General features: G+C 42.1%; 1 protein-coding gene across 2 annotated transcripts in view; it reads right to left on the bottom strand.

Annotated features, from left to right (window-relative positions):
- The window catches only part of ALG1 (ALG1 chitobiosyldiphosphodolichol beta-mannosyltransferase), a 488,005-nt gene extending 474,927 nt beyond the window's left edge, over nt 1-13,078 (bottom strand). For both annotated transcript variants that reach the window (XM_029577321.1, XM_029577319.1), the window contains exon 1: nt 12,926-13,078. The gene's annotated coding sequence lies outside the window, so the exon portion shown is untranslated. The remainder of the gene's footprint in view (nt 1-12,925) is intronic.
- Between the last annotated feature and the right edge of the window lie 12,619 nt (nt 13,079-25,697).

The raw sequence follows: 25,697 nt of genomic DNA on the forward strand, positions 1-25,697 counted from the left end.
TAGACAGAACTTTCTTCAAACTTTCTAATTTCAGTAAGGTCTTTGACATTGTTTAAGTTGCTTACGCAGAACAAACTGTGAACCATCGATATGAGCTTTCAAGTGAGTTTGTTAGACACTGGTTGAGTGGGAGACAACAAAAAGAGTAGCGGTAAATGATATAAATCCAACAAATAAATAAAATTGGTTTCATGTCGAGGAGAGGAAAAGAACATTATTAATGGTGGACCACAGGGATCGATCCTTGGACCATTTCTTTTCAAACACTTTCATAAAAGATGTAGGGAACTTTTGGTTTCCCTTACTAAAATAATGTACTAAATTGCTGATGAGATCCAGTGCAGGATTAGTAAAGAGAGTTGGATATTAACTCCCCCCCCAATGTGGGAGCTGCAAATGGTGCGTTCTGTTTATTATCCTGGAGCACCAGCAATTCTCATGGATTTTTAGTTCAACTTCTGCTTAAACAGGTTGCGGAGTTTGTGTTAGCCTTTCAAGAGAAAAGGAGCTGTCTCCTGCACCTTATTTTTTCTCCGATTATTAGAAAGGAGTTGGGTTTTTATTTTCACCTGTGGGGAGGGGTCAGCCTCCCATGTGACCCAATTCTATATTTAATCTTTTAAACCAGTTTTGGAGAGTTCTCCCTGCTAGAGCTTGGATACCTTTTCACAGAGGATTGGGGTGTCCCTGTGTAATGCTATATCAAGGGTAGGGAGGACATGCAATGTGCTGCTACTCCTCCAATGACTCCATGCAGAGCAGTTTCCACTTTAATGAAGCTTCTTTTTGGACTGCAGTTCCTCAGATTGGAAAAAAGACTTTTTTCCCACCCTTCCTGTCTCTGTTTTGACTTTTTATTTTGTTGTACTTGAACTCAGCAACCTCGGTACCAGGGACTTAATTACCAATCCGTTGGGAGAGAAGAGTGTCTTTCGGTCAGAAAAACCCTGAAGATGGGAGGAATCCACAACGAACAGAGTTCTGCCCATTGTAGAAAAGGAGCTGACTATTTCTGTGTATGCTGCGGACTCAGGTGAGAGGTGCTTGAGAAGGGATGTACCTAATTTGGTGCTTTCAGAAAGATTTAAAAAGGACTCAAGAAAAGTCTGAGAAATGGGTCTATGTTCTGACAAAGTCCTGGGACAATACTACTAACCACCCTACGGTGGGGAAGGAGCTGAGATCAAATTAGGAAATTAACAGGCTGATACAGAAAGAAATGCGGGAGAGCGGGCGAGCACCTGCTCTCCCGGCGCCCGCATAGGCCAGTGTCCTGGGCCCGCGATCCAGTAAAGAAAAATATGCTAATTAGGGCCCGCAGTAAAAGGAGGAGCTCAATTTTTCCGGCGTCGGTTCTCGAGCCCACTGACAGCCATGGGTTCGGAAACCGGACGCCAGCAAAATTGAGCATCCGGTTTTCAACCCGCGAGCCGCAGGCTGATTTTTAATTTTTTTTTTTTTTTTAAACTTTTGGGACCTCCGACTTAATATCACCATCATATTAAGTCGGAGGGTGTACAGAAAAGCAGGGGTAATAGCACATTTTCAACGTGCTATTACCCCTTACTGAATAAGGGGTAAAGCTAGCGCGTCGAAAACACGTGTCCAAACGTGGGTTAACAGTGCACTCCAGCGGCCTGTAAAAGGAGGATTGAACTATTTTCAATCTGAGAAATCTGAGTAATTGGAATAACTGGGGAAAGAAAAATCAAGTGTAAGAAATGTGCTTCCAAAAGAGAGAGTCAAGTGACTTTGCTGAAAGAGAGAGGTCACAAGTTTATTAATCTTTCTGTTGTCCTTTTGTTGACTTATTTGAAATACAAATTGAGTACTATAAATACTCTTTCGTCATCAAGATCAACTAACAGTAAAAAGTTGGAAACCATTTTACTGTCAGTATATGATTTTTGCTGCTAGAGACTTGGGAGATAATCAGTGCTTTGTACAGAGGACAGAAAGTGGCTTGGGCATATTTATTGCAAAAGGGCCTAGGAATTAGTATTTCTCCTGACAGGAAACCCTGGAACTCAGATTATAATTGCTATCTGTGGAGAACTGTGAGTAGAAAGGGTCCATCTCTTTTTATCATCTGCCCCTTGGTGCGAGCTAAAGGATCTCTCTCACCCAGGGGTTACAGAGATATTGCAGAAGGACTATCGAGAAAGGGGTTTTTTGCTTACCAAAATCTGCAAAAGAGTAGACTTTGAAGTGTAGAAAACATGAGGAGAGATCTAGCAAAGCTTGACGAATGGTCTAGTGTCTAGCAGTTAAGACAATGCTAAGAAAAAAAAAAGCATAAGTTTGGGCTGCAAAAACCCAAGCGAGCAGTACAGTTTAGGAAGTGCATGAAACAAGAGCAGGATCTGGGAGGGATCATATCTAATGATCTCAAGGTGGCCAAATATGTGCAGAAGGTGAAAGCAAAAGCTAGAAAGATGCTTGGCTGCCTAAGAAGAGGAATGGTCAGCAGAAAAAAAAAAAAAAAAAAAAGGTGGTGGCGAGACCTCCCTGGTGAGATATTTGGAATATATAAATTATAACAATTCTGGAGACTGCATCTTCCAAAAGATGTAAACCGAATGGAATCAGTCCAGAGAATGGCTAGTAAAATGGTCAGTGGTCTTCACTGTAAAGCACATGGGAACAGACAATGATTTAACATGCATATCCTAAAGGAAAAGCAGGATAGGGCAGATAAAAGACATTTAAATACCTCCAATATATCAATGCACAAAAGGTGGCCACTTTCAGTGGAAAGGAGGCTCTAGAAAAAGATTGTGTGATAAGGATCAATGGGGGATAGACTCAGGAATCTAAGGAAATGTTTCTTTACTGAGAGTGGTGAATTCATGGGACAGCCTCCCAATGGAGATGGTGGAGACAAGGACAGTATCCGAAATCAAGAAAGCATGGGACAAGAATAGGGGATATCTAAGAAATTAGGGGTTGTAGAGCGAGCAGTGGATATGGATAGGCAGCCTAGACATGCCATATGGTCTTTTTTGTGCCATCATGTTTCTATGTAACTGCAATGGTGGTTGAGTGCTGAAATGTGTTATCTACAGAGATGGCAGAATCTCCATGTATAGAGGATTAAGAGCAAGAGGATTTAGAGATAGTGAATCCCTGGCATGGAGGCAGATGAATAAATTAGATTGCCTCTTGAAGCCCAAACTAACCCTTCATATATACTATATGATTATAGATACTACTCTTGGAGCATCTACAATTTTGACATCTCACTGGAGCAGGGCTTCTCAAACCTGTCCTGGGGACCCCACAGCCAGTCGGGTTTTCAGGATATCCATAATGAATGTGCATGAGATACATTTGTATATACTGAGTCTCCATGGTATGCAAATGTATCTCATGCATATTCATTGTGGATATCCTGAAAATCCGACTGGCAGTGGGGTCCCCAGGACAGATTTGGGAAGCCCTGCACTAGAGACTACTTTTATGTTAGTGTTAAAACAATGATTATAAAAAGTACATTTTTTGCACCTGTATCAAGAATCAGCAACTTCACTTATTAACCTATTTTGAAATATTTACTACTGGAATATGTGAGGTTTCTAAAACTTAATCAAAGAATAAAAATTCAGACAGCCCTTTTTATTTAAATGCTTATTTTTAAAATCTCTTGTGGAATGATATTTTGACATCCACACAGACTTATGTGCAGCCTCTTGAGAACACTGTTGTAGAAAGATCAGACAAAAGGCGTGCAGAAAAATAAAATAAAGGCCACAATAAAATTGATCAATTTATGGATTTGGTAGGAAAGTGAAATTTTGGTTCATTAAATAAGCAGAAAATAGAAAGCCTTAGTATGACAATGCTTCCATATACATCAGAAATTTCATGTTGGATTAAAAGTCTTGAAAAAAAATAAAATCTTAAAGGGCATTTCGATCCTTATGTACAACTCCATTATACAACTCAAAAGGAAAGTCTGATAGAATCTCAGACCATCAGTGAAGGCAAGGCAGCAGGCACTTAAATTGGAAACCTGCATGTTAAAGAATTATTGACTAAAGGCGAGAGAGCGCAAAATGCCTGCATCTGTTGTGTGAAAAGGTAATACAGAGCCATGGTTCTCTAACTGGTCTTTACAACCATCGCCCCTCCAGCCAATTCAGTTTTCAGCACTACCTCCAATGTATGCAAATATATATCATGCATTGTCATTGAGGACAACCTGAGAATTTGTCTGACCCCCTTGGGGCGGGGCAGGAAGAGACGCTAGGACCAGTTTGAGTACCACTGATAAGGAAATATGGAGGCTTTTCACATGATGAAATGAACATGCGGAACAGATTACAGTTTCCTGTAAGGGCTTGATTGTCAAATCATCTTCCATGCGTAAAAACCGTCTTTTCTGCACGAAAGTGCTGTTTTGAAAATTTGCCAGGGCTTAGTGCATGTAAAAGAATGTACACTTACTAGTCCATTTCACGCACACTACAAGAGGCGTCCTGGGGCGTAAACGTGTGCTTGTATGTTGGCACTGGTTCCGTGCACATCCACAGATTTGTATGCATAAGTTCACTGGGAAAATTCGGCCTAAAGTCTGCAAAATAGTTTGTAGGCACAAACTTTAGCCCTGTACAGGCCACTGAAAATGACGCTCCCTATGTAGAGCAGAGACTTCGTGCAGGTTTGCCAGCTAATTGCAAGCCATCAGGAATATTTTGCACCGTGGTTACTAAATCACTTCATGTCACCTAGTAGGGCCTAGGGATTTGCTTTCTTTTGTAATGAAACAGGATATTTTAACAAAATTTCCTGTTTCTTTTCGAACACAAAATAAAAGAAACGAATGAAATTTCATAAGAGTGATTTAAAGTCAGAACAAACCCCTCCCCATGCCTTCCAAATTTATAAAAGCTCCACTCACTCCCACCCCACTATGGGGTAGATTTTAAAACCCCTGCGCGCGTAAATCCTCCCGGATTTACGCATGCCGGCAGCCTATTTTGCATAGGCCGCCGGCGCGTGCAAAGCCCCGGGACGCACGTAAGTCCCGGGGCTTCGTAAAAGGGGTGGGAGGGGGGGAGCCCAGGGGGCGGTACAGAGTCCCCCGGCACTGCGGCCTGTGCCGGGGGAGGCGCGCGCAAGTTACGCCTGCTTCAAGCAGGCGTAACTTGCCCAACAAAGGTAGGGGGGGATGCGGAGGGAACGGAGGCAGGCTGCGCGGCTCGGCGCGCGAAGGCTGCCGATTTTGCGCAGCCTTGCACGCGCTGACCCCGGATTTTATAAGCTACGCGCGTATCTTATAAAATCTGGTGTACTTTTGTTCGCGCTGGTGGCGCGAACAAAAGTACGCGCGCATATGTTTTGAAGATCTACCTCAGTGCCTCTTACCTCTCCATTGGGTCTTCGTGAGGGCAGGAGAGATTTCCAGTTGCTCCTGATCTGCCATTGCTGTTTCTTAAAATAGTATCATCCGATGGAGATCGCAACCATTTTGAATTTTGGCCATAAAATAAAATGTCACTGGCTGACCAGGAGCCTGGCCACAATTCAAAATGGTACCCAGCCGGTGATTGATTTGGGGGCTGCTCCCACGCCTAAAGCAAACCTCCTTCCTACCCCAGACAAACTGGGGAAGATGAGAGTAAAGGGGAGGGGAGGAAGAGAGTGAGGATGAGAGATAGCAGGAGATGGAGAAGGAGAGGACCCAGGGTGATAATGTAGAAGGAAGGAGATGAGGAAGAGTGGAGGAGAGAGAGAGAGGAGAACAGTGAAGCAGAGCAGGTAGGATGAACAGGAAAAAAGCAGAAGGGGAGAGAAAAAGAAGGAAGAGAAAGAATTAAAGCATCTGCTGAAGGAAAGAGATAAAACTGAAACAGAAAAGAAAAAAAAAGAAAGATACCAGAGAGAAGCAGAAAAAAAAAGGGAGAAATTAAAATAAGAAAAAGATGCTGAGCTAGAAAATCAAGCCAGAGACACCAAAGTTTGGAAACTATTTTATCTGATAGCGAATATAAATTAAGAAGAAACTTATTTCCAAGGAAGAAGGGAGGAGGGACAGAGGATAAAAGGAAGTCTGGACAATCAGTCACCCCCCCCCCCCCCCCCCAATACCTACTAACCTCAGAGTGAGCAGAACTCAGTTCCCAGCTATGCATGAAAATGGCTCTTTAACAATTGCCCTGACGGGTCTGCGTGGGAAAATATGCGTATAACATGGTTTCAAGCATGCCTGTAAGTGTACACTTAAGTAGGTAGGCGATTCGGGGGTGGGATTGGGATTTCTGTGCGCTTTCAGTGGGGCCGATGTAATAAGGTGTGCTGATACTGCCGCAGGTTTGTAGGTGCATTTTGCCACGCAAAGCCCTATACGGGGATGTAATAAGGCTTTTGTGCGTGGGAAAAGTAGCGCGTACGAACGCGCTCGCAGACCCGCGTTTTTTCCTGATCGAATGCATGCTTACGGCATGCAAAGGAAGTGATTAGCTAATCATAGGCAATACAGGGAGCCGTGCTAGTGCGGGTTTTTGTTGTTTTTTTTAATGCTGGTTTTTTACTGCCATGGTCAGGGCACGAGTTAAGTATCATGGACCTTGACAATGCCTTGATTGCTGCCTGCCCTGACCTCAGCCCAGCCCCAGGTTCTCTCTTCCTGACCACCCTGAGGGACTACTGCCTGATTCCTACCAGCCCCTGGAACCCAAAGGCTCAACCTGCAGAGAATGGGACTGGTATAGGTTAAGGTCCAGCTCTGTCTCAGCCTAGGGTGTATCTGCCAGCGGTGGGCGTAAGCCTAGTAGGTTTGCCTATGTAATTGCATCAACCACACGACAGAAAAAGGGCCCACTACCATTACACAAACTCAAAGTGGATAACAAGCAGTGGGATAAAAATACATCATATAGCCCTAAATTTCCCAGAATTCTTAGAGATCAGAGAAAGAATTTATAAAACTTCTCTAAGAAAATCTCATGAACCAATTCAACTAATCGATGGATAAACTGCTTTCAAAGAAAGAGGCCCATTGCTGTCATAATTCACAGCAATCTGAGGTGCATCCAAACAGCGGCGGATTCCCCATGAAGACCGGCCCGGGGATTCGCTGCCCAGGCGATACCACGTGGTCTGCCAAGCACGACTGACACGGCCGTGCTCGGCAGACCACGTGACTAGCGCGACCAGCCCACCGGGGTATGCCCGATCCCCGATAGGCCAATCTGCCCCTGCATCCAAACAAAATCCAGCTCAGATCTGTAAGCTTGATGAATCTGCATCAGACTTTCATATGGGAGAGTAGCTAGAACTGAATTTGGTGGAGGCCCCACGAGGTTAACATGGATGCCCAGTGTCTTATCCTGCCTGACTCTTTACACCCATCTTGGGGCCGATGCAGTAAGACACGTGCTGAAAACAGACGCTCATATTGAGCGCCTATTTTCTCTTTTCCTAATGCACGTGCAGCCACGTCCCCTGGGTGCCTGATGCAATATTTAAATGAGGCGCAGCATTAAAAAGCGCACACTAACGGAGAATTTAGCATCCGTAGCGCTCAATAGTTTATTGCATCGGGCACCTAATATAAGCATCTGTTTTGATCCAGTTTTTTTTGCTATAACTCACTTCAGCAACCTCAATAAAATATTAGGTGCCCCTTGCTATAGATGTCTAAATTCTGTGGCAGTAAGAAAAGTGGGGATTTTTTTTTTTAATGAAGTGAAAATATAGAATTATATTTCTTCACCAAAGGCAGTAAATTAAAGTGTCACAATGATACTAAGGGGGAAGGACACACTTATCACAACAGAGAACCTTTTTTTTTTTTTTTTTTTTTTTTTTTAATGTTTTTCATGATCCTTGACTGCAAGCTGAGTTTACCTCCGAGGCTGGAGTAAAAACTGCAATGTTAAAAATGGTGCGTTGGGTGCCCTGCGCTTTACTGCTTAGAGGGTAATTGCTAATGCCCTCATCTACATGCAATTAACATCTGACGGGCACTATCAGGTTTGCATTTGTTAGGGTGCATGTTTTAGATATTCTAATCGCCTTATTGTATCCGGTCCTAGTCTAGCACGTCCAATCGCATGTAAACGCGTGCGCTAGGCTGGGAGCACTTTATTGAATTGGCCACCTTAGGTGGACGTTTACAGCAGTGGCTACAAAACCCGTTTAATTTTTGGCAACTCTGCATTTCCCCCCACTCTCCCTCTATGGTTAGGACAGCTTCCATTTAATCTCCCAGGCTGCTAAAGAACAATTATGTAAATAGGCTTCCACCCAGTCCAAGCATTCCTGAACTTTTAAGGAACTGAGAGAAGAGAAAAACAAACAGAAAGACTTTGATGGCCTCAAGCTTTCACATTCTAGCCCAAGGACAGTGGTGTTTCTCCTCACTTCAAGTTAGTCATGGACTGGCAGTGACTGGAATGCCTGCGCCTTTAAGGAGCTGAATTAGATAGGCCATGACCCTGCTGTTAGGGGTGCGGGCCTGAGCCAAAAGTGAAACCGAAAAAGCCCCCCCCCCCCCCCACAGGGCCCACCAACAGCTACACTACTGCTTCAGTGGATTTGTATCCTATCTCCACAAGATTGTAGGGAAAATAAATCCAATAGATTTTCTCAACAAATCTCAGGGAGATCCACAGAATTAGTAGAATTATACACTGCCTTTCTAGACCACTAAAGGACGATCCAGCGTGGTTCAGAAAAATGTTGCACCTTGTTTAGATACTACTCTGGAACGTTTACACATCCCTACAGAGGAGTTCCTCCCAACTTGTAAATACTTACCATGTCTGATCCCGAGAAAGATTCAATCGTTTTTCTCAGGGGTGTACATGGAAAATGTTGAGATTACTTACCTGATAATCTCCTTTTCCTTAGTGTAGACAGATGGACTCAGAACGAATGGGTATAGTATGCTCGTGCTAGCAGTTGGAGACGGATCTGACGTCAGCACGGGTATATATACCCCCACAGGAAGCGTAGCAACTCAGTAATCTTCCTTGCAAAAGCTGTTATGGATATATGTGTACTGACGATCAATGAAATAGTGAAACAGGATTCCCCTGACCGATTGATAGTAGCTGGAGACCGCCAGCGTTCCCAACCAGAAGGCATCGACACCTGGTAGAGTGGACGCTCTCGTGTAAGAAATGACATGCCTTACCTTGAAGTGGTGAAAACCCATGTATACTGGCAGCTGGGCGGGATGGTGAGTCCATCTGCATACACTAAGGAGATTATCAGGTAAGTAATCTCAACATTTCCTAGCGTGTAGCAGATGGACTCAGAACAAGTGGGATGTACAAAAGCTACTCCCGAACTGGGTGGGAGGTTGCCTGAGGACCACCCTCGCAAATGCTGTGTCCTCCCTGGCCTGGACGTCCAGACGGTAAAATCTGGAGAAGGTAGAAAGTAGAAAGTAGTATTGGAAAACACGCTCATCGAGCATGCAGGCGCTCCAAACTGCTTTGGAGACGGAAATTACTGAGTTGCTTCACTTCCTGTGGGGGTATATGTACCCGTGCTGACGTCAGATCCGTCTCCAACTGCTAGCACGAGCACACTATACCCACTTGTTCTGAGTCCATCTGCTACACGCTAGGAAATTTGTGTTTTGTGTCATGTTACTTCAGCTTTATGTTGTTATATTGTTTTGTTTTAGTGCAGATCACATTTTAACAATGTGCGTATATTTTTTTATATTGCGCACACTTCGACAATTTGCAAATGATGCATAACAAAATGATTTAACAGGTGCTGAAATTCAAAATGAGAATTTTGTTAGAAAAAAACCTATCATTTCAAATGAAAAACATCACAAAACAATAGCACAAATATTGCTGATGTTTTCATGTTTAAAATGACAGTACATCCCTAACCTTTCCAGGCCAACATATTCACTTGCACTTAGATTCAAATTTTGAAATGTGTATTTCCTGCATTAGAACTGTGAAAAGAACAAGGGGCTCAAATTTAAGGCAGAAGATAAACTGTTCATTATATTTAATACTGTTGACATGGTTGAATTGCTTGGAATTAAAATGCAATCTAGTTTTAAATATTATGGAAATCTTTTGCTAGTTTTCAGCAAAATGTAATTTACAAAGAGAGCTAATAAATAAAATTAAGCAATTTTATGTGACAGAAATATAAAATTTGTGAACAGTTTAAAATCAAGAAAAAAAAGGCAATGGTAATTTTTATTTTTACTTCAGAATCTACTTTGCCTCCTGTCTTTTTATGCGTGGCTGATTTTTTTTTTTTAATTCTTGGATGTAATCCTGTTTGTTGGCTTTCAATTATCCATGTAACTCGTGTTCTCTGCCTTGAATGATTCTGGAAATGAGCGGAATATTGTATAATTGAACTTATGAAGATTCATTAACCAGTCGCATCTTATTTGCCATATATACATACAGATATATTGATTTATTGTCATCTTTGATTAAGGAAAGCAAAGCAAGAAGGATGGAGTGCTCACTGCATCCTGAACGGGGCTTTTGCATTCAAGCATTGCAAAAGCAGCTAAAGCCACGGCAGAAGCATGTGGACAAGTGCACCTCCAATGCTTTATAAAGCTGCTGCACTTGACATAAGTAAACGAGTTTGCAAGGATTACAATAGGAGATTTAACTTGCTGTATTAGCCCTTCCACTTTAAAACAGTGCACTGATTGGTTGTAAATATATCTTTAAATCTCTAGGCTTCATAGTCAAGAATACATTGGCTTATGTACATAAAATAGTAGGTATCAGTCACAAAGAGCTTGCAGCCAAATGAAGAAAATAAAACTATAAGCAGAAGCTTCTCTCGGCTTCAGACTGAAAAAAGATGGCCTTTCCAATATTCAATAAGCATAAAGAAGGGCTTAATTATGCAATATAAAATATATGGCTGCTCAACTTTGAATTGATATTCAGGGGAAAAGGCATCTTTTAATGGTGTAGTACTAGAAACTGCATGATGCAATAAGTCTTTTCTTGAGCTGGTTCAAGCGTTAGTTAAGTTGGTTTCCAATCTATTCTACTGTAGAACTCTATATTCTTCTACCTCATCATTTTAGAATAGTGGACTAAGGGTGTGCATTCATTTAAAACAAAAGAGCAGAACGCGATGAAGGCGGCTAAATAGTTTCATTCGAGGGGGGGGGGGGGGGGGGAGCGGAGAATGAAACCCCAACAGACACAGTCATTTGGTGTTGAAGAGCTGAAGGGGACAGAAGAAGAGCTCCCAAGCCTAGACCCAACCTCTGGATCAGGTTGTGGCATTGGGCTTGGGCTCAGGCTCCAGCCTAGGCCGAAGCCTTGGCCTTGAGTAGGCTGAAGCCGCAGCAACCTACCATGGCCTAGGCCTACACAAGTCTGAGTCTTCGGCCTAGACCTTGTCAGCAAATCCCCACTGGACCAGGTAAATTGGGGCTGGGGGGGATCCTGGCCCAGGTATTTCTCCAGGAGGGAAGGAGGCCTAATTTTTGGCGGTTTTGGGAGGGGGGGTTTTTTTTTCCAATTGCTTGATTCTTTTTTTTTTTTTCATGAAATCAAGCAATCCATGAACAGAAATTCATCTGATAAAAACCTTCCAAAAACAAGCCGAAAGATGAAAACAAAATTTTCTCCCCTGCACATCCCTACTGTGGATATTTTATATTTCCACCAAAAAAAATCTATTAAACACAAGTTGCATAATATTTGCAAAAAAAATACTTAGTAGGGACACTGTGGGAGAAGATGGTTTTGTGCGCCTATGAGACCAAAATGGAACTTTTTGGTGTCAATGCTGAGCGATATGTTTGCCAACATCATCCTTAGAGTAAAGCATGGTAATGGCAGCATTATGTTGTGGGGACAGGCAGGCTTGTGAAGATTGAGGGGAAAGATGGATGGTAGAAAATAGAGGCAGATATGTTCTAGTCTTCCTGCCACAGACCTGGGACAGGGGGGAAGATTCACCTTGCAGCAGGACAAGGATTCTAAGCACAAAGCAACAGCAACTATGGGCTGGTTTGGCAAGAAGCCAGTGAATGTCCTCAAGCGACCCAGCAAAAAGCCCAGACCGGAATTCAATAGAAAATCTGTAGCATGACTTGGACTGCAGTACACAGCCAGCTCGAAAGAGGTTGAGCTACGCCTAAGAATGGGCAAAAACTGTACAAAGTTGGTAGACGCTTATCCTAAATGACTCATGGCTTTTATTGCTAAAAAAAAAAAAAAAAAAAAAAAGGGGGCTTCCACTAAGTATTGCCACAGGGGGGGGTATAAAGACTTCTGCAATCAAGACTTTTTCTATTTTTATTCTTAATTTTTTTTGAATTTTTTTTTTTTATAGCCTTTCTTTCAAGAAGAAAATTGTCACATGTCACTTCTCAGAGACTAGTGTAGACTCATAGGGATGCTTTTCTTGAAGAAAAAAAAAAGACCTTAACATACTTTCATTTGGCACAGCAGGAGCTTCTTCTGATAGATTAACTCCACAGAATTAGAAGGATAGTTTTAAGTTTTATAGTTTCCAGATTGCATTCACATATCTTAGATTGAATATAGTCCCTGTTCAGTATTAGCCAAACCTCAGGAGTATTCTCTCTTATCAGTACAGCAGAAAATAATGAAAGTCTCTCTTAAGAACATTTGGCTCAATTTAATATACCTTAATAGTAGCACAAGACTTTCCTTTCTTCCAAACAGATTTCTTAACCTGTCAAACAATCCCTGACCCAGGCTTTTTGTTTTAATTCCATAACCAGTTTCCATAATAACATCCAATAATGAGTCCTTCCACTCTCACTTCCTAATTCTGTTTCAATCAATTTTTAAAACAGGCATTCTGCTAAAAACACTACCTTCCTCGGTAGCACAACAGTAAACCACAGTTACTAACTCCCCACAGGTGAATAAACGAAATGCCCTGTTTAAATCTGCCTTGCTGCAGACAATTTCACTTGTTTTCATACCTCAGAGCTGCAAGGCCTTCAATGTACTCCACTTCAGGTTCCTGGGGAAACTCCTTACAGCTCCATGCTTTCTTCTCTTGCTCATTCCAGCTCACACTTCAGCCACTACCCAAAGCCAACCGCCTTCATCTCTTGCATGCCCTTTACATTCATTAAGTGCACCTGAGAAACTCCCTTGCTCTTCCCCCAACCTTCACACCTCGGTCAAATATTGACCCTCAACCTCCAAAGGGCTCAAGGGAAATGTAGTCCAGAGCTTAGGTCATTTGTTTCCAGCTCTATTTTCATGAATGGCATTTCCTTTTCTGTACCTTTTTTTTGTTTTCTTCCTTTCCTTCTGTGAAAGTATTAGGATGAGAACACTATATCCTTTTCATTACAAAGTGTAGAGTATGTAGACCAGTGAAACAAACTTCTGCTTTAATGCAATTTGATTTATATATTTGTTTGACAGTAGAATGTGAAAAATATAAATGAATGTGAAGAAGTTACAAGTCACTGTAGATCACTCCTTTGTGACTTCACAATCAGGATATTTAAAGGAAATGTTAGTAGTACACAAGAATGTAGTAAAAAATTCCTTTTGGAAACTGTCTTCTGTGGAATCTCAATCCATTTCTTAATGACACAGACTTTGGAACTGTAATTTAAGCGCTAGAAATTGCACCAAGTGACTACTGTAATCCTCTACTACTGGGTTTACCTCAATCTATCCTAAAATCACTTAATTCAGAATGCAGCCTCTCATTTGATTACTGGAACCACAATTAGGGAACATATACCAGTACTTTGCTAATCCACATTGGCTTCCAGTCAAGTGGAGGATAAGATTCAACGTGCTGACTATGATCTATTAAGCACGTGCTTTAATATGGTATTAAAAATATACGAAAGTATTATGCTCATTCCGAGCTGGTGGGAGCATTAAGCGTGCTAGGTGGTCGCCTAGGATGCCGCTTGTGGGCGGGGCAAGGGTAGTATTTTCGAAATGTAAGGAGGCTGGAGAGGCATGCGCAGCAACAGGAGAAATTGTGTGTCTGAACGGAGATCTGTTTAGTGCGATATGGCACGTTGGGTAAGGGAGCGAGAATGACATCATGATGACATCATTGCCTAAAGTGGCTGGAAACCCTTGCATGGGCACTGTGCTCATTTTTTCACAAACTTCTTGATATTACTGATACACAGACATAAGAAAAAAAAAAGCTCAGGCTGGAGCATGGAGGAGTAGCCTAGTGGCTAGAGCAGTGGGCTACAAACCAATGAAACCAGTGTTCAAATCCCACTGTTGCTTCTTGTGACCTTGGGAAAGTCACATTACCTCAGATACAAAATTAGATTAGAAACCCTGTGGAGATAGGGAAATACCTCTAGTACCTGAATGTAATCTGCTTTAAAGTGTTGGAAAGCAGAATATATATTAAAAAAATTTATCTTTCCATGGCCAAGTCCTGAAACAAATAAAATCAAACAGCATCATCTGAATTACCACGAAGGCTCCTTACCCAATAAAAATGTTGCTACCAGGGTTTGACAGTGGCTTGGTTTTGATTGATGGTAAACATTACTATCCTTATCATAAGACTTGGGGGTAACTGCATGAAGCAATAGTTACTACCCTTGAAAGAAACATGGGCAGATCCTGCACGGAGCGGTAGATACTACCATATGAAGCTTGCTGGGCATTCTGGATGGACCATGTGGTCCTTTTCTGCCAGCATTACTATGTTACTATATTACAATATCTATCAAGCTAGTCCGTCTGGCTGAGTCACGAGAATATATGTTTGGGGTATCAGGGCCTTTGCTTGGAACTCTTTGCCAGGAAAGATTAAACATGAAATATCATTGATAAGGTTTAGAAAGCAGTTAAAAACAGGGAGGGTAACTTTAAAACATGCGTGATCACGCCCATATACAGAGGTATATGGACATGCGTACGCATGCAGATGTATATTATATTGTGCGTGCAAATGCGCGCACACTGTATAAAATACATGTAAGTCTACCCAACAACATGTTCTCGTATCAAAAAACTATGCAGCATGCATTTTAAACATACCCACATAATATTGACTTATCTGGCTAAGTGGCGACAAATATCCAGCTAAGTAAGTACTGCTATGGCAACTTATCCAGCTAAGCAGACCTTGAAAGATTGGGTATCTGAATGGCAGATGAAATTTACAGTGGAAAATAGCAAAGTGATTCACATAGGGAAAAGTAATCCCATCTACAGATACATGATTCTGGGTTCCATATTGGGAGTCACCACACAGGAAAAGGACCTTGGAGTCCTTGTGGACAATTCTTTGAAATCCTCAACTCATTGGGGTAAATTTTATAAATCTACGCCCGCGCGAACAAAAGTACGTGGAATTTTATAAGATATGCGTGTAGCCGCACATATCTTATAAAATCCGGGGTCGACGCACGCAAGGGGGTGCACATTTGTGCACCTTGCGCGCACCGAGCCCTGCGCGCGCTGCCCGTTCCCTCCAAGGCCGCTCCAAAATCGGAGTGGCCTTGGAGGGAACTTTCCTTCCACCCCCCCCCCCGCACCTTGCCCTCCCTTCCCCTACCTAATCCACCCCTCCGGCCCTATCTAAACCCCCCCTTTACCTGTGTTTTAAAAGTTACGCCTGCCAGATGCAGGTGTAGCTGGCGCGCGATTGCCCAGCCCGGGACCCATTTCGGAGGCCTCAGCCATGCCCACGAAACGCCCCTGGGCCAGCACCATTCCCCCGACACGCCCCGAATGACGCGTCGGCCCCAACACGCCCCCTGACACGCCCCCTAGCGAAGCCCCGGGACTTACGCGCATCCCGGGGCTTGCGCGCACCGCTGAGCCTATGCAAAATAGGCTCGGCGCGTGCAGGGGTTTTTTTAAAGGGTTACGTGCATAACTTATGCGCGTAACCCTTTTAAAATCCGATTATGTAGTGGCAATAAAAAAAAATTTAAAAAAAAGCAAATAGAATGTTAAGAGTAATCTGAAATGGAATGGAGAATAAAATAGAAAATATAATATTGCCTCTGTATCAAGCCATGATGGTACTGTACCTTAAGCATTGTGTGCAGTTGTGGATTCCTCATCTCAAAAGAGACAATGGAACCAGAAAAGGTGCTGAGGAGGGCAACAGAAATGATAAAAGGGATAGCACTGCTCTCCTATGATGAAAGGCTCTTTAGCTTGGAAAAGAGATGACTCGAGAAAGGACATGACAGAAATGTGTAAAATAATGAGTGGGGTGGAATGGGTAAATAATGGACAGATTTTTACAATTTCAATTAATACTAGAACAAGGGTACACGCCATGAAGTCAACGGGTTTAAAATGTTGCAAAAAGTACAATTTTCACTCAACTCACAATCAAGCTCTGGAATCTGATGCCAGAGGACATGGTCAAGGTGACCAACACAATGGCGTGTTCAAAGCATGTGCAAAGCCCATGGGACTTAAGAGATTTGGATGAGCTCCTGGAGAAAAAGTCCATAGGACATTATTAGCCAGATAGACTAAAGAAAGCCTTTGCTATCCCCGGGAGTGAGTATCTAGAACTTGATCCACTTATAGGGAAGGGCCAGATACTTGGGACCCGAACAAGCCACTATCGGAGCCAGGATTCAGGGCTCAATGGACCATGGTCTGACTCAGCCTGGCGGTTCTTTTGTAGGTACAAACTGCCCATAGGCGTGCAAGCCTTGCACATACTTTAAAAATGAACCCCCTTAATCCCCCATTTTCTGGGTTAGCATTATCTTGATCTATGATCTTTGTCCAATAAATCCCACCCATTTGTATTATTCAAACAAAATTTGTAATTAAAGATTTTGCAGCCATCTCTAATCTTACTGTTAACTAAACATCTGTTATTGGATCCAATATTGTTTTGGTTTTTTTTAACTGCGCTATATTTTATCCCTTCTGTTCTAGGACTAACAGCATAACATTTTCTCTCTGTAAACCTTTCCTATTGATCTCAATTAAAGATTTTTTTTTCCCACTAAGGGATTTGATGATGCTGACAAATGTTCATGTAAAAAAAAAAAAAAAAAAAATAGCCCAAAACAACATGAAGTGCTTTTTGACACTATAATTGTACCGTATGAATAGAAGGCATTAAAAAAAAAATGGATATAAAAAAATATTAAAAAAGGGCAGCATTTACTGCAGTCTAAATGCTGATATTTTCTGGAAATTGAATTGTGAGGTTGTAGTTTCAAACCTGTCACTCCTCAAAAATAAATGTTTGAATTTGGCATGTCCCATCCTATTGTACAGTTTAAGTACATGAAATGTGAACTCAGCTACATGAAGATAATAGAATGCAATTGCACTGGGTTTTGATATGAGCTTTGGGACTAGAATAATACTCCAAGGTAAACCTTGAAGTGCAGAGGAAATCTGAAATTACTTTCCAGCCATGGGTCAAATGCTTATTTTTGCACTACACTCTTACTTAGAGAGGAGTAGAGAGCTAACGAGGGGGGGGGGGGAGGGGGAGGGGGCAAGCCTTCACTGTATAGACTGTAGCGCAGGAATAACATCGATGTACTGTATGAGTAACTACAGAAGTGCTGAATCCTCTACAGTATATGTAGAAAAAGTAATTATCTCCTTACATCCATGAAACACTTGTGAATCCTGATCAAATTTCAGTTTCCCCAGAAGATAAACTAGGTCCTCACTACACAGTTTAAGGAAAGGGTTACTAATTAGCAGAACCGTCCACTACAAAACTAGCAGGCACTTACTTGCACAGACACACATAGAAGAACTTTCAAATTCCGATTTATCTGGCTAAGGAGTGCTTTGTTAGACTTATCTGGCTATCTTACGCAGTTGGATATAAGAACATAAGAAAATGCCATACTGGGTCAGACCAAGGGTCCATCAAGCCCAGCATCCTGTTTCCAACAGTGGCCAATCCAGGCCATAAGAACCTGGCAAGTACCCAAAAACTAAGTCTATTCCATGTTACTGTTGCTAGTAATAGCAGTGGTTATTATCCAAATCAACTTAATTAGTAGCAAGTAATGGACTTCTCCTCCAAGAACTTATCCAATCCTTTTTTAAACACAGCTATACTAACTGCACTAACCACATCCTCACTAACACTAACTATGTAAGAAAAGCGCTACTCATGAAGGGAAAACAGCGCTTTGCCACCACTTAGCCAGATAAATCAGAATGTATCCGATTAAGTGGTGCCACTTATCTGGATAAGTCTGAACTTGCTCAGCTGGCAGATTTTACATACGCGAGCATGTCCGCGAGCTTATGCACTCATATTTTATAACCTGCACATATCATTTGCACACAGGTTCTAAAATACTGTAGCAACTTTGCGCACTCATTTACAATACATGCGTATATGAGCATGCACGAGCAGCTTTGAAGGTTATCCTCTTAGGCTGCAAAAGCTGAAGGGAGAGATACAATATTGGGGTGAGAGTCTTCTAAGCACAAAAGAAAAGCAGTACCTGGGGGTGATTGTATCTGATGATCTTAAGGTGGCCAAACAGGTAGATAAAATGACAGCAAAAGCCAGAAAGATGCTTGGCTGCACAGGAAGAGGAATGGTCAGCAGAAAAAGGGAGGTGATATTGCCCCTGTATAAGTCCCTGGTGAGAACTCATTTGGAATACTGTGCACAATTCTGGAGACCGCACCTTCAAAAAGATATATACAGGATTGCGTTGGTCCAGAGGGTGGCTACTAAAATGGTGGACTTTGTTCTAGAGATGTGAATCGGAATCGGTTCGGATTCCGGTTCAGATTCACATGTGGGTTTTTTTTCATCGGGCCCGATCGCAAAACCCACCCTAACCCTTTAAAACTAATCCCTTTGCTTTCCCCACCCTCCCGACCCCCCCAAAAACATTTTACAGGTACCTGGTAGTCCAGTGGGGGTCCCGGGAGCGATCTCCCAATCTCGGGCCGTCGGCTGCCACTAATAAAAATGGCGCCGATGGCCTTTGCCCTTACCATGTGACAGGGTATCTGTGCCATTGGCCGGCCCCTGTCACATGGAGGGTGCACTGGATGGCTGGCGACTCAAGAATCATCTTAGAAAGTATTTCTTTAAAGAGAGGGTAGTGGATGCATGGAACTGCCTCCTAGTGAAGCTGGTGGAGACAAAAACAGCATCTGAATACAAGAAAGCATGGGATAAACACAGGGGATCTCTGGGGAAGTGATGGGAAATGTAAAGCTAAATTAGTTGAGCGGATGGGCAGACTACATAGGCCATATCATCTTTTTCTGCCATCATATTTTATATTTCTAGATTAAATTAAAACAAATTTAAATGATGCCAACTCTAGGTTTTGAGTGCCACACAGCAAGTCCAATTTTACAGATATCCATGAAGAGAATTCATGAAATGCACCTGTTCACAGTGGCTCTGTTTTATGTATGAAATGCAAAATGCTTCTCTTGTTTACTTTCAACCATGTGAAGGGAGCGTAGATCTGAAAAAAACAGCCAAGAAGTGCCTGAGCTATCTAGAATTTTTTTATATTTTGTGACTATGGTAAAAATGTTGTGTAAATCAGGCCCAAAATATGTAGCGGAACCCTGCATCTTAGGAGCTACATCTGCCAGGGTTTCTCCGGGAATGAGGAAGGAAGGAAAAGCTTAACATTCTTATGTTCCTAACGTCCTGGGCCCTTGGCATGGTGAGGTAAATCCGGGCCTCAAATCCAGCTGTAAAATGGCTGGGTAAGGGAGTTACAGACGGAGTCACAAAAATGCCAGGAAAGTGCATTACAAAAGAACAATTACCAGAAGTCATTCCATTCACTGTCCATTCACCACATGGGGAAAAGGGAAAATAGATTGTCTTGAGTCCAACTGGTATATAAAGAAAAATGTACTTCAGCTTAAAAATGAGAATCCACGCCAAAATTGTAAAGACATGAAACAACTATTAAAAAATCTATGTGAAAAAACCCCCCATAATTCCCTTGTCCATTTTATTCCTCCGGATTGTTCTCCTCCCTCCTGCACCACCATCTTCCATGTCCAATAGCCCTTCTCCATGAACAGTAGGGTAGCTTGATTGGAACTCCAGCATAAACTGAGAAAAGATGACAAAAATCTGGGAGTTCAGAAAGTCTTCTGAATCCAAACAAAATCCAGCCAATCCTACTGGAGTGTCTAGAATTTCACATTTCTCTCCACCCATGCCTTTAACTAGTAGCCAGGGCAACAAGATCAATGACCTAAGCCTTTCTGGATACCAAGGACTCCCTTCCTGACTAGTCAAAATCTGAAACACTACAACAAACTTCTGTCCTCTTGATTGATGGCAAAGACCAACAGCAACAACTCCCCCCCCCCCCTCCCTTGGAGAGAGGCAATGACCTAGATCAAATGTGTTGAGGGAATTTTATAATCTCCTCAAGCCTTCCCGCAAAAAGGTGGGATTATAGCCAGGGGAGGATTTCAAGAATACAAAATCCCCATCCCGCTGCCTGTGATGGAAAAATACATGGGGAAAATCTTTAGTGAAAAGCAAAGCCGGGTCACAAATATATTAAAGGTATGCATTTACATATCCTTGTTGTTTAGCAATCTTTATTTTTGAGCATGTATGAAATTTGAATGCATTACATTTGCAGGAGTAAGTTATTCCAAAAACCAGATTCAGTTGTTTACTAGAGTTGGACAACTCTATAGATGTGCAAAAAGAGCCTTCCCTATTTCCACGCCCTCTACCTCTTACCAAATGGTGTACAAGCACTGAGATAACTGCATCTTGAAACTATGAGTATGGTTACATCCCTCAAAATCAAAATGCATTCATCCATGGCACATATTTCTATATACATTTTTTATTGCTGATCTCTGCTAGAAAATGGTAACTATTTTGTGAACTGAAGTTGAAATGATGAACTATACCATATACTAAATCAGATTTATGCTAGAAAAATGCAGATTCTTTACTTCCAGCGCAATAATACATCAAAGATGTTCACGTGTAATTCAGTTCACTTTAAAACAAGTTGACTGGAGTTTAGGGTAAAGTACTTCCCTTATAGGTCTATAAGAGTTTTTCCATTTAGACAAACCTGGCACTATAATATAGTTCTAATTGTTTTGTAGATCAGCTTTTTTCCTTGGTGATGTCATCATGGATATCCAAAAAAGTATAACTGCTCAGACGAATTCTGGAAGCTTCCAGTGTCAAACTAGTACTGGTCAAGGTATTTGCCAATACTAAATTAGTTTTATATGGTGCCTTGCATATAAACAATATTTCAATTAATTTCTAGCACTGCAGCAAGAAGTATCATAAACATGAATAATGGTGCCTGATTTTCAGCAAATAGCCTATACCATTAGCTATGATCCAGGTGGAGGGAGAGCAAACACTTTATTAATGCTGTCCCAAAAAGAGCAATCAGATGACCCAAGTTCATCCTTTTCGGGTCAGGCCAAGCACAAATCCTGAAAATCAGTCTAAGGAAATGTGTCAGTTGTGGGAAAGCAAAACACAGAAACAGGTAGGAAGCAAGAACAAATGGGAATGTCAGATAACTGCAACACAGAAGTAGGCCATATACACAGGAGACCAGATCCATGTTGTTGTAGCAGCAGGAACCCAAGGATCAACCAATAGCTAGGTCAGTCCAGACTTAATCCTGCCAATTTTTTGAAGTAGTAGAAATAGTTGATGCAATGCAGTTTCAACCAGATCTGAACAGAGTGCATCTATGCTTGCTGTATGCTTGTTTTTCTTTAAACAAGAATCTTAGGGCGGGATTTTCAGAGGATTTGCGCACGTAACCGGTCATACGCTCGCTGGGCCTATTTTCAAAAGGCCCAGTGACGCATATAAAGCCCCGGGACGTGTGTAAGTCCCAGGGCTTGCAAAAAGGGGTGGTCTGGGGCGGGGCGGTCCGGAGTCAGAGGCTCCCGGCACAGCGGCCATTTGCTGTTGTGCTGGAGATTGTGCGCCGGCAGTTGGCCGGCGCGCGCAACTTACTTCAGCCCCAGGGCTGAAGTAAGTTTTAAAACGAGAAAAAAAAAAGAAAAAGGTAGTGGGAAAGGGTGGAGGAGGTAGGGGAAGGGAAGGTGGGGTGTGGGGTAGGGAAGTTCCTTCTGAAGCCACTCCGATTTCGGAGCAGCCTGGGAGGGAATGGGGGAAGGCAGCGCGACTCAGCGCGTGCAAGGTGCACAATTGTGCACCCCCTTGTGTGCACCGACCTCCGATTTTATAACATGCGTGCGCCTGCACAAGCATGTTATAAAATCGGGCACACATATGTGCGCGCCGGGTAGCGCGCGTACCTCTTAAAATATTCCCCTTATTGTCTGCAGCATAAGCATCACACTGTTGAAACATTAGATAAGAATTCCAAGGGAAAAAAAAGGGTTTCCTTTTGTTGGTCTTTTGTTTTTATGTATATTTGAGAGCTAACATATCAAAGGGGTTTCCTTCAAAAACAATGGCCAAGCCCTTGAACGTAAAATGTTCAAATTTTATTTATTATTTTTATATACCGACATTCGATCTGAGATATCACATCGGTTTACATTCAGGTACTGAAGGTATTTCCCTATCCCCAGAGGGCCTGCAATCTAAGTTTTGTACCTGAAATATATGTTGTTATGTTTTTAATTAGACTAGTTTTCATTTCTAACATGTGATTTATTTGTTCGCTTGAGAATACAGAAAGTTCCTTATAGATAACTGATGGTATTTTCATGGTGAGTATATTAAGAACTGTATACTTGGTTTGTATATCCGGAAGCTATTAGTGATGAATACTATATGATTTACTGTATGAATACTATATGATTTACTGTTTCACTGTAACATTGTGAAATATTTAAAGGTGTTTGCTCATTGTGAGCTCTTATCTTTTTATTAATTTAGATGTTTTTTAAATTTGATAGTCACTTTAATCTGCTTGATGGATTCTTTGGCCCACGATGAAGTTCCTGAAAGTGTATGAGCAGTTTTCAATGAGTTTCTCAATGATTTTACAAGCCGAAGAATCAATGCTGAAGAGTAGACTTAAGAATCTGTGCCATGGGATAGTTGGTAATAATCAATAATGGAACAATACTTTAATCAGACCAGAATTTAGCATTACACTTACTATGTAGGATCAGATAAACATTCTTATCCTAATTTCAGCGTCAGCCTCATACATTAACTAACAAATATGAAGAGGGAGGACGATATCAAGGAGATTGCCCGCTACCCCAAGTAATAGGCAAATTGTCAAAAATGTCCTGGTGGCATTAGTTACTTGGAATGTAACTAATAAAGGCATAGAGCTTCTCAGAGGTAGATTTTCAGCAATGTGGCAAGCAACAAAGTTAACTGGTTAATATTATCCATTTACCTTTAACAGGATATTCAGTGGTATTGTATTTATCTCTATCCAGTTATAAATACCACTGAATATACCCAGATAAAATTATCCATTTAACTTGGGGTTTGTCTGGGTACCTTTAGCCAAAGAGTGCTCAATATCAGTACTCTCTGTTAAAGTTTCACTGTGCACCCTGCAATCCCAACTCTTCTTATGAACGTCAATATTTTCCAGGCATCAAGTGAATCTTAATCTTTAGAATCTCATCTGCATTCCTCATCGGCTTCCTTAGCCTTAGAGATTAGCATACAGGTGGGAGATGGTGGTTCAGCAAATGATTTCGTCTGAACCAACAGTGGCTTGGAATGCTCATGCTCCCGTTAAGCATATGCTCACCACGCCATGTGTAAGGGGTCTTTCAACCCTCTTGAGTATGGCTATAAGTTATTGGAAGTCATCATATGATGTGTGTGTGTGTAGATATATGCAGAGATTAGGGAAAAAGTCCAGGTCTGCTTCTATGGCCAAGTCCAAAAGCAAAGCACGTTCAAGCAGCAGCACTGTATGAATTATCAGGAAGGCTGCTCACATGTTGCTTGCAGTCGTTTTGTTATAGATTTGACAGTTGCTTGGTCTTGATTATAAGTATTACTATCCTTAACATAAGGCTTGGGGTATTAACCTGCACGGAGCGGCAGTTACTTCCATAAGAGAATTGCTGGACAGACTGGATAGACCATTTGGTCTTTTTTTCTGCTGTCAACACTATGTTACTATGTATATTAGCTATCAAATGGTCACAAACTGAGACATAATCTGCCCTTTTTTCCTTCTCATTTGCACTACTTTCATTTGTCTACTGCTCAGATGCCATGCCTAGGCAACACAGAAAGCTGCACTGATTGAGGGTGAGAGGGATGTCTCCTTTGAGACAAACCTTCAGGGTCACTCATTGGCCAGCAGGGGTCATTACACAATAGGAGCAGATGGCCCTTTCTCCCGCCCCAGAGCTGAGCTTCAAGTGCATCATCTGCACCAGTTGCCCCGAGTCCTATCAGCCCCAAAGGCTGGACCATGGCCTACACCATGTACCTGAGTCCTGAACTGCCGCGTGCTGACAAGAATTGTAAGAACTGAGGCCATGTTTCATAATTAGTTACCAGAGGTAGATATAAAGTGACTTTTAATATTATGCACAGTAGCATCGAGACAAGTTTTAATGGTACAGAAGGGATGTGTTAACGAGCATGGCAAACCTCATCCTGTTCAGCTGATAATGTGAATCTTGACTATCCCTAACATCACTGCTACATTATTTTGCTGAAAGTTCTCAATCAGACTGCTGCAGGCAGGGTAGCTTTATATCCAATAACAACATCCCCGTGAGCAGAATAGAAGTCATATCATGAGCTTGTAAGGGTTGAACTTGAGCTCCAGTGTCAGTGATGGGTTTTGGATGAGGTATAAAGGATGGCTCCATGAGTCATAGGGAGGAGGCTCAGTCTTGTCCTGAGGAATGCAGGGCTAGTGTGTTTGGAGATATTGTAATCCGCTGGGGAGGGAAAGGGGCCAAGGATCAACTGGGGGTAAGTGAGACCCCCCCCAACCCATTCCAGGAAAGTCTGAAGCCAATAGAGAAGAAATTTCACATTCTTCAGCAGGGCCTAAAAAAGGGAAAAGGCCTTAGCGGGGACCTGAGAGGGAAAGATCTTTAGTGCATCTGTACGCGGGTGACATGAGAAAGTAATTACTATGAACTGTCTGAGAAGCTGTGTCATTTTTCTTGAATTGCTGACTGCTTTTCTGGGATCTGCTTTGTCTTCATTTTTTGCAATAAATTCTTTCATGTTTGGAACCCAGAATTTGTGTGTGGACTACATATAAAAAACAAGAACACAGACTTGCCTAGCCTGACTATGCTAACAAGATAACATCCCTTCCCATTTTATACATAAGAACTTAAAGCCATCAGCTATGCCGTGCTGAATCAGACCGAAGATCTATCACACGCAGCATCCCATCTCTGACAGAGCGCAAGCCATGTCACAAGAACCTGGCAGATCCCATCCATTCCCTGTTACTAGTTCCCAAGGATAAGTAAGCGGCTTTCCCAAGTTTACCTGGCCCCTGACAGTTTATGGAATTTTCTACAGATGTGCATTCAATTGAAACAAATTTGTAATGCAAACTGAACATGGCCAATTTACATTTTGGTTCATTTCGAATGAACCAAACCCCTACTTTGCTTGACAAACCCAAAGATTTGGGGAGAATTTCTTCCGGCAAATAGCAAGCATTGAGAACCTGTCACCACCGCCCCTCTGCCACTCTCCTTTACCCTTTCTATAGTGCTGGGGCAAAGCTGAAAGGGGCAGAAACAATATCCAGTCGCTCCTGCCTCTGATTGGTGCCAGTCCGAGCCATAGTGTCTTACATC

Source organism: Rhinatrema bivittatum, chromosome 14 (genome assembly GCF_901001135.1).
Source record: "Rhinatrema bivittatum chromosome 14, aRhiBiv1.1, whole genome shotgun sequence".
Lineage (NCBI taxonomy): Eukaryota > Metazoa > Chordata > Amphibia > Gymnophiona > Rhinatrematidae > Rhinatrema > Rhinatrema bivittatum.